The sequence below is a fragment of the Hevea brasiliensis genome, chromosome 4 (genome assembly GCF_030052815.1).
Source record: "Hevea brasiliensis isolate MT/VB/25A 57/8 chromosome 4, ASM3005281v1, whole genome shotgun sequence".
In the NCBI taxonomy this organism is placed as follows: domain Eukaryota; kingdom Viridiplantae; phylum Streptophyta; class Magnoliopsida; order Malpighiales; family Euphorbiaceae; genus Hevea; species Hevea brasiliensis.
In genome coordinates, this window is record NC_079496.1 from 20,085,428 (window position 1) to 20,094,708 (window position 9,281).

Below are 9,281 nucleotides of genomic sequence, written 5' to 3' on the forward strand. Positions count from 1 at the left end.
TTATATTTTTTTTATATTTGCATAAATAAATTTTATCAATTTAATTTTTTTCATATTTAAATTGATAAGTTTAACTTATGTATGAAAACAAAAAATCTTAATACTTAATACCATTTCAATCCAATCAAAAGAAATTAATTGGCATCCTTTTTAAACCATATTATTCACTACTATAAATTAATATATGATCAACTACTATATATAGTCATAATTTATAAAGGACTACTTAATACTTAAAATACTATTTATACATAAAACCTAATAAATTCCATGTATAAAGATAATTTATTATCTTTTTAACTAATAATATGTTTTTGATTGATTATTGATTTTTCTGATAGTAGTATTTGATCAAATAAAAATTATTGAAAGTAATTAAAATAATTTAACTTGCAAAAAAATTACTCATGTATCATTTTTCTTAAAAATTAATTTTCAAAGAAAAACTTCATTATTATCAGAGATGAAACTAGATTTTTTTTTCGAATTAAGGGTCAAATTCAAATTTTTATCTTTTAATTAAAACTACATAAAATGAAAAGTATAGTTTTATAAATTTAATATAATGACTGAAATAGAAAATTAGAGAATTAAAAATGAAATATCAAAATATTAAAATTTACAAATTACTTCTATATATTTCAGTTGTGTTATTATTTTCTATAAAATTCATTTATTTTTGAATTTTTTACTATTATATAAGTCTAAAATATGATGCATTTATATATATATATATATATATATATATATATATATATATATAAATGCATCATATTTTAGACTGTAGGTCGTCCGTCCCTGTATTTGAATAGTTATATATATATATAGCTCTCACCAAATAGTTAATATGCAAATGTAGGTCGTCCGTCCCTGTATTTGAGTAGTTATATATATATAGCTCTCACCAAATAGTTAATATGCAAATGTAGGTCGTCCGTCCCTGTATTTGAGTAGTATATATATATAGCTCTCACCAAATAGTTAATATGCAAATGTAGGTCGTCCGTCCATGTATTTGAGTAGTATCATTTGCATATTAACTATTTGGTGAGATATATATATATATAGGTCCCCCTCACCCTAGCTGTAGGTCCGTCCCTGTATTTGAGTAGTATCATTTGCATATTAACTATTTGGTGAGAGCTAGTAGCATCAGAACCCATATTATGCAAAATTAATATGAACGAGATATGCCAAATATCTAAAGTTAGTTGGTAGAATTTATTTATAAAGCTACATTAAAAATTAATTATTGCAGTAATTTTATATATAATATTGAGTTAATCTTTAATTTACATATGCAAATAATTTTTAATTTAATATGATTAATATAATTTAGTTTCCTTTATCCGATTAAATAATATAAGTATATATAATCAATAAATAATATAACTCACCTCTCAAAAAAAATAAATAATATAACTCAATAACTATAGTTTTGTACAACTCTAATACCACAGTCAGGGATGCTATAATAATCCAAGAGGTTCCCCTTTCTGATACATCATTGAATCATCATCATTATATGCCATTCAAATAGGGATATTCTACCAAAAATTCAATAAAGTCTCCCCTATAAATTCAACCTTAATTTTTATCTATGAATACTGAATAGTGTCCAACTAAAATTTTTCTACCAACTTGGCCTCAACCATTCCCAGCTAATTTAGTATTATGAATAAAAGTCCTATCCACCTGTTAATTTGCATATCATTTAAATAAATGAGACTTGGGCACTCACTTGATCCATTTCTAAAATATGCTTCCATTTAGGCTTATAATGCATGCAATCAGAATAATAAATATGAAAATAAAATTTAAACATCCAAAATAACACATGATCATGTTCATGCTCATGCACATGACCAAAATTTCTTACAACTTACCTGTCTTTATGTCTAGTAGGTCTATGGTTCTTCCCTTGTAGGAAACAAAAGCATCAAAACTTTGATATGCTATCTCTACCCATCTCCTATGGGATACCTACAAGTAGTAAGAAAAATACTCTCAATAACGAGAAATAATAAAAGTAGTAATTTAAAAGTTACAAGTACGCTTGGTTCCATAACACTTTCATATACGCGTGTTACTGCAACAATCAAAACATAGTCATGCCACTGATATCACTTTCAACATGTTAGATCGCAATCCCAAACACATATCACACTCCAAAATGACTTTCATAGTTAATATTAAGAATCTCCGTATTAAGGTGCACTTTCACTTCCTTGCACTCATTTCTACTATCCTTTTTGTCATTACATATTCATTCTTACACTAAAAATATTCATCCACACACATTCGGTTTACCATTTTGGGTCTCAATGTCAATTTTTTTTTTTTCCATACATTTAGGATAATCATGAGCCAATCTAGCAAGTTGACAAAAAAGAACTAATTGTTTGCAAATAAGGTTATCTATATTCTTAGTTAATTCAGTCCACAAGTTTTTGGTTCATTATCTCAACCTTTTCTAAGGATTTACAGAACATAAATAACATGGTGAGTCATCAAGACCCAATTTCATATATTCATTACGGTAACACTAAGCAGAACTTGGAAATTTATCCATCATTCAAGATTAAGCAAACATGGTAAAGGAAGCAACACATTTATGCAAAATATCACTAAAGCATAATTGCTTAACAGAGGGCAGCAAAGTTGCTAAACAAAAGTGCAGCGAAGCTACCAGAACAAAAGGCAGCTGAGCTACAAATAAGAGGAGTAGCAGAGATACCAAAATAGAGGGCAGCCGAGCTACAGATCAGAGGTATAGTGAAACTTGCTATCAAAGTCAAAGCTGGTAACTGTACTACCTTTTGGTCACTTCCATCAATTCATTACTAGCAGACGAGCTACTTATCACTACCTCTACTCTGTGCATAAGGACATTGTGGCTTTTGTAACCATTCATATCACTTTGATATACAATTTCATTTCTGTTTTCAGGAATGGTTCGTATGATCATCTTACTCTAAAAGTAGAACATTACAGACAGTCCTTATTTTAGGCATCAAAAATATAATTCTTGTCCTTGTATGATTTCCTAAAGTCAAGATTAAGGACGCGCCTAAGGCGCAAGGCGACCCCAACTCCCGACACAATGCCTTGAAGCTCTCCAGGCAGGTAATCTTAATGAGGCGAACACAGGCAGCCGAGGCACAAGGCGCGCCCCAGCCACATCAGGCACAAGAAACCCATTTTCTTTAGACTATCAGGAGGAAAAAGAAGAAGAAGAAGAAAGGCTCGACTTCTGCTGCTCCAGGCTCCAACAAAAGAATCTCCAGGTTTTTTTTTTTTTTCTTTCTCTTCTCTTTCTTCTTTCTTTCATTCTTTCTTCTTGCTTTTCTACTGTTTCTTGAAGATATGATTTGGGTGGATTTTTTTCCTGCTTCTTGAAGAAGTGATATGCTCCTCTGCCTTTTTGTTCCTTCGTTGATTCTCACTTTTTTTTTTCTTTTTCTTTTGTTGAGTAACTTTTTTTTTCTTAGAGTCCAATCCAAGGTTGTCGCATGCATCAGTGCCAAGCGTTTAAAGATGGTAATCCGCTGGTGATTTAAATGGGCTGCTAGCTTAAATGGCTATGGTTATTATTTTTTATGCATTTTTAATTTTATTTTTTATAAATTAAATATTAAATAAATTATTTTTATATTAAATACATAATTGTTTATAATATATTTATAAAATCTAATTTAAATAATTTTAAATTATGTATAGTAAAATATTATTAAATTAAATATACAGTAAAAATATTAAAAATTAAAACTTTGATACAATTAAAAATAAATTAATATAATACATTTTAATGATAATTTTATTCACATATGTAGTTCAACAATGCATACTTCTTTTCGGATTTAATACTGCTTCTTATAATTCTTTTTAATACTGCTTCTTTTAATTCTTTGTTTTTAATTCTCTTCTTTTTCTTCTTTGTATATTAAATTATTGACATTATGGGTACCTTTATTTTAATAAAAAAAAAAATGAAAAAATGAAAGGGATTTCTTCTTCTCCTTTATTTCTTTGTCTTCTCCTTCTCCTCCTTCTCTTTGTGCATTGAAATGAAATTGCTTAACCTATCACCCAGATTGCACTCCCAAGCGATTTGAAACATGCTAGCTAGATCTTGAAATCTATCACCCCGATCGCGCTCCCAAGCGATTAGAAACATGCTACCTGGATCTAGAAACCTAAGGGAGTTAAAGAGAATTTTGAAACTACGCTTTACCATTGATACAAACATTTTAAGAGAAGTCCAAAGGTTAGCCCTTGAAAAATTAGGTATGATAACTTCTGACCATATAATAAATAATTGTCACCACACATTTCTTTAAACTAGAAACATATTTAAAATTCATTTAATGAATAACGTAGAGGCCTATATTTTAAATCCAATGCAAGAAATCTGATCACCACCCCCTTTTCCATTTTACATCAGGCAAGTACCAGTATATACTCTTTGGTTTAACAAGATATTACCATTTTCCATGAACATTTTAAAGTAATGCATTAAAACGACAAAATTAAAGCTATGAAGTAAGCAGGATCATTCAAATTAATACTATAAGATGGTTCATCTTTCTTTTTCAATTCATTTTCCTCACTTTTTTTTCAAAACCAAATCCCCAATACCATGATACACCTAGTCCAGCACAGGTCACTATAATTTATAAAAATTCAGAAGTCCTTAGATCCATTTTCCTACAATGTCCTAAGTTTAATTGTACGCAGGTTCAGTTTTCTATCTTGACTTCTAGACATGTCATAAACTGGATTACAGTAACTTAAATTCCATGTAATAAGCAAGGTCAATGTTCCTTCATCTTCTGCAAACTGATGGGTATGGAATAGCCTATCTTAAATATGATTTTGAAGAATAAATGTTTATCTTAAATATGATTTTGAAGAATAAATGTTTCTCAAAGAGACCTTAATATGCTAGATTAAATATCTTCTTTGATTCACCTCTCAAGATGGTAACTTTAACTTCAAATTCACCATAAAAATAGTAGACAAGCTATCAATCACGAAGATGATAGACAAAATTAAGAAAAAAAAATACTAAAAATAGTGCATAGGATAATAAAGGGAAGCACTAAAACAGCGCAAAGCACACAAAATACCAAAAGGGAAAAAAAGGGGATAAAAGATTATTGATATAGATGCTCTAGAAGCAAGAATCGCATATCCAAGAAAAATAAAGGAAGCAGCACACAAAACATAAAGGGAGAAGCATACCAATTCTATGGATGGACGGCGACGACGATGGCAAAGGGGAGAGTGACGCTTGGGAGAGAGAAGACCGATAGAGAGACAGCGCCAAATGATAGTGAAAACAAAGGACCAAAAAAATTAGGGATTTAGGGTGGGAATTTGGGAGCGAGAGCGACGCTTTGTTACATCCCTCTCCTTTATTTTGTTTGGCAAGACACAGAGAGTCGAGAAGAGTGGGTTGGTGTTTGGGAATTGGGGGTGGAGAACGACTCTGGATTTTGAGTTGGGACTGAGTATGGAAGTCGACGTTTAAATTCTTAACAAAATGTTGAGGGCTTTCAAGGTTTAAATGTTTTATTTGTTTATAAATTAGTTAAATCTAATTATAAAAAGAAAATTATGAATAAATTATTATTTATTTAACTTATAAATTAAAAAAATTATTTAAAATAAGAGGATGATTATTTTACTCGGTTAATTGTATTAACTGTCTCTCAATTTTAAATGTTATTTTATTTCAATCACTCAATTTTAACTTGTTAAAACGAAATTCATTATCTTCATTTTAATTGTAAAAATAATCACTCTCACCTCTTATAATAGGTTATTTGGTTATAAGCCACCCCATTCCTTTTCTTTTTTTTTCTCTCTCTCTCATTTTCTCTGTTCTTCTCATCTCCTATAAACTATCAATTTCGGATAAATTTTGACAACTATCCCTGAACTTATCTAGTTTTAATATTATAGTCCCTCAACTTAAAAATGTAACATAAAACTCCATCAACTTTCAAATTTTACACAGTAAAATCCTTCTAACCTCCAATTACCGGTTTTTCAGTTAGATGCTAACCTGGACAGTTTCAGCATGGAGCTTAGTCAGTATTTCTCTTTTCTCTCTCAAGTTATGTGTAAATTGGATCATTTTTCTCTCTATAGATAGAATAATTTTTCATGGGTAAAGAAAATAATTTTATACTTTGCATAAGAGATGAGAGAGAAATGTTGACTAAGCGTTATGCGGGAGCTATTCACATCAGTTTCTAACTGAAAAATCAGTAATTAAAAGCCAGAGGAATTTTACTGTGCAAAATTTGAAAGTTTAGGGGATTTTATGTTACATTTTAAAATTAAAGAATTATAGTGTTACAACTATATAAGTTCAGGAACAGTTGCTGAAATTTATTCTATCAATTTCCTTTGCCCCTTCGCTACTCAATTGTTCACACCACCTCTTCTTCCTCTTCCATATTCCTTTTCCTTTCCCTCTTTCTCTTTTTTGTGTAAACAATAAATCTGAGCAATTGTCAATATCAATTGTAGATGTCCCAATTGAGCAACACCCACCAGTTCCATACAAGTGCTAGGTGGGAATCCATCTCCAAAACTCAATTTCTACTCCTCTTGCCAATTTTGTGGTTGTTTTCCTTGCCATCTACTTGCCCACGGTAAAATATCGCACAGGTAAATCGGTTCCCATCTAGATTCTTATCTTTTGCAATTATCACATTGCCATATCCCCTCAAAACAAGCAAAGTTCACGTAGGTTCTAAAATTCTCCACTGTGTGTTAGGGGGATAAATTTCAACAACTGTCCTTGAATTTATATAGTTATAATACTATAGTCCTTTAACTTTAAAATGTAACATAAAACCCCTTAAACTTTCAAATTTTGCATAGTAAAATCCCTCTGACTTTCAATTACTGATTTTTCAGTTAGAAACTAATGTGAATAGCTCGCGCATGGCACTTTGTCAATATTTCTCTCTCCTCTCTTATGCAAAGTGTAAAATTATTCTCTTTACGCTTGAAAAATTGTTCTGTCTATAGAGATAAAAAGTATTCAATTTACACATGGCTTAAGAGAAAAAAGAGAAATACTGACTAAACTCCATGCCGGAACTGTCCAGGTCAGTGTCTAACTGAAAAACTGATAATTGGAGGTTAGAAGGATTTTACTGTGTAAAATTTGAAAGTTAATGGGGTTTTATATTATATTTTCAAATTGAGAGACTGTAATGTTACAACTAGATAAGTTCAAGGACAGTTGTCAAAATTTATCCGTGTTGGGGATTTGGCCATTTTTACTACTTAAACTCAGTTCACACTTCATTGGGCCGTATGAGATTTTAGAGAGAGTTGGTCCTTTGGCATATAATAGTCTTACCATCGGAACTAGACAAAATCCATAATATATTTAATGGATAAATTTCAATAATTGTTCACGAATTTATATAGTTGTAACACTACAGTTCTTTAACTTTAAAATGTAACATAAACCTCCATAAACTTTCAAATTTTACACAGTAAAATCCTTCTGACTTTCAATTACTAATTTTTCAATTAGAAACTGATGTGAATGGCTCTCGCATGGTACTTTATCAATATTTCTCTCTCCTTTCTTATGCAAAGTGTAAAATTATTCTCTTTATACATGAAAAATTTTTCTGTCTATAGAGAGAAAAAGGATTCAATTTACATATGGCTTGAGAGAGAAGAGAGAAATACTGACTAAGCTCAATGCTGGAACTGTCTAGGTCAGTGTCTAACTGAAAAACTGATAATTGGAGGTTAGATGGATTTTACTGTGCAAAATTTGAAAGTTTATGGAGTTTTATGTTATATTTTTAAGTTGAGGGACTGAAATGTTACAATTATATAAGTTCAGGGACAGTTGTCAAAATTTATCCTATATTTAATATATCTATGCTTCGTAGATACAAGTCTGATCCTTCACATATATTGCCATTAGAGTCAATTAAAGTCAATCCAGATCTTACATATGATGAAGAACCAGTAGCAATTCTAACAAAAGAGATGAAGCAGTTGAGGAATAAGCAAATTCCTTTAGTGAAAGTATTATTTACTTATTTTAAATATATTTTTTGATAGAGTAAAGTATAATAATTTGAAAAAAAAATATCAACACCATCCTCATTCTAATAACCATAACACTCAATGATATATCTTTTTTAGTCATTTTGATAAATTAAGTTCCTTTTAATAACATTTTAATGAAACAGTTAAATTATTTAGAAGTTAATTTTAAATAGTTTGAATAAACAATTAACTATTTATTTTTAAATTAGCCTATAAGTTAAAAAAATATATTTTAAGTCAAAAATTAAAAGTAAGTATTCAAGCTAAACATCCTCTTTAATGTTTCTTTGGTATGTTTTAATTCTTCTGTTTTAGAGGTACCTTTGGGTTTCATTGTTTTCAGTAGTGGCTCACCTTATCTCCTAATAAAGCCTCCAAAGATAATAGATCTTACGATTGGCGAAAGAGACAAAGTGTATGTTCTAGAGGGTACTAAAGGAGATGTGGGTAGTAAAGCAAAACTATCTCTTATTGGTAAACTCTGGACAACATAGCATTTCAACACCTATGCTTTCATGGAGACAATGACAAAAGCTTGGAAGCCAATGAAAAGAATGGAGACGAGATTGATTCAAGAAAATTTTTTTCTTTTCAATTCTTTCACTAATGCGATAAGCAAAAATTGTTGGAATCTCAACCTGGGCACTTTGATAAGCATACTGTTTATTTTGAAAGATGTATCTAGAGATGACCAGCCCTCTATGATGCAAGTATTTATGGTCCTGTCAAATACGAATGACTTCCATCCTTCTGTTACTTCTATGGACAGATAGGTCATATGCACAAGTATTGTGGTGTTTTGATGGATGATGAAGTCCCATCTACTGATAGTGATGAATTGCCATATGGAGAATGGATCAGTGCTTCCCTAGTGAAGCATGGCATAGTGGGTGTTCACTTAGCATGGATTCTTATTGTTCCTCAACTCAATGTTCTCTTTTCTCTTACAAGTCTAGGTACCACTTTGTGTTAGGAAGCATTAATGCACAACAAATTGAGCAGAAAAATTAAACCCAAAAATCAACCTTAATTAACTATGGAATGGCGGAATTTAAAATTTCATTGTCTAGCAAATTACCTCAAATGTCTTTGGGAATTTGCTAACCACTAAACTGGGTTGTATTAGACTACCAGCCGTCTAGATATCCAGCCTCTGATAGTATTCACATAGACTGATTGTAAAG

At 30.5% G+C, this 9,281-nt stretch overlaps 1 protein-coding gene across 2 annotated transcripts in view; it reads right to left on the minus strand.

The window, feature by feature from the left end:
- LOC110638964 (mannose/glucose-specific lectin) overlaps nt 1–5,558 on the minus strand; it is a 36,335-nt gene extending 30,777 nt beyond the window's left edge. The window contains exons 1-2 of one of the 2 annotated variants that reach the window (XM_021789710.2): nt 5,245–5,556; nt 1,887–1,983 (exon numbers count right to left, since the gene is read on the minus strand). The gene's annotated coding sequence lies outside the window, so the exon portion shown is untranslated. Of the gene's footprint in view, nt 1–1,886; nt 1,984–5,244 lie in introns of both variants that reach the window. The other variant, XM_058145538.1, reaches the window with a different exon arrangement.
- Between the last annotated feature and the right edge of the window lie 3,723 nt (nt 5,559–9,281).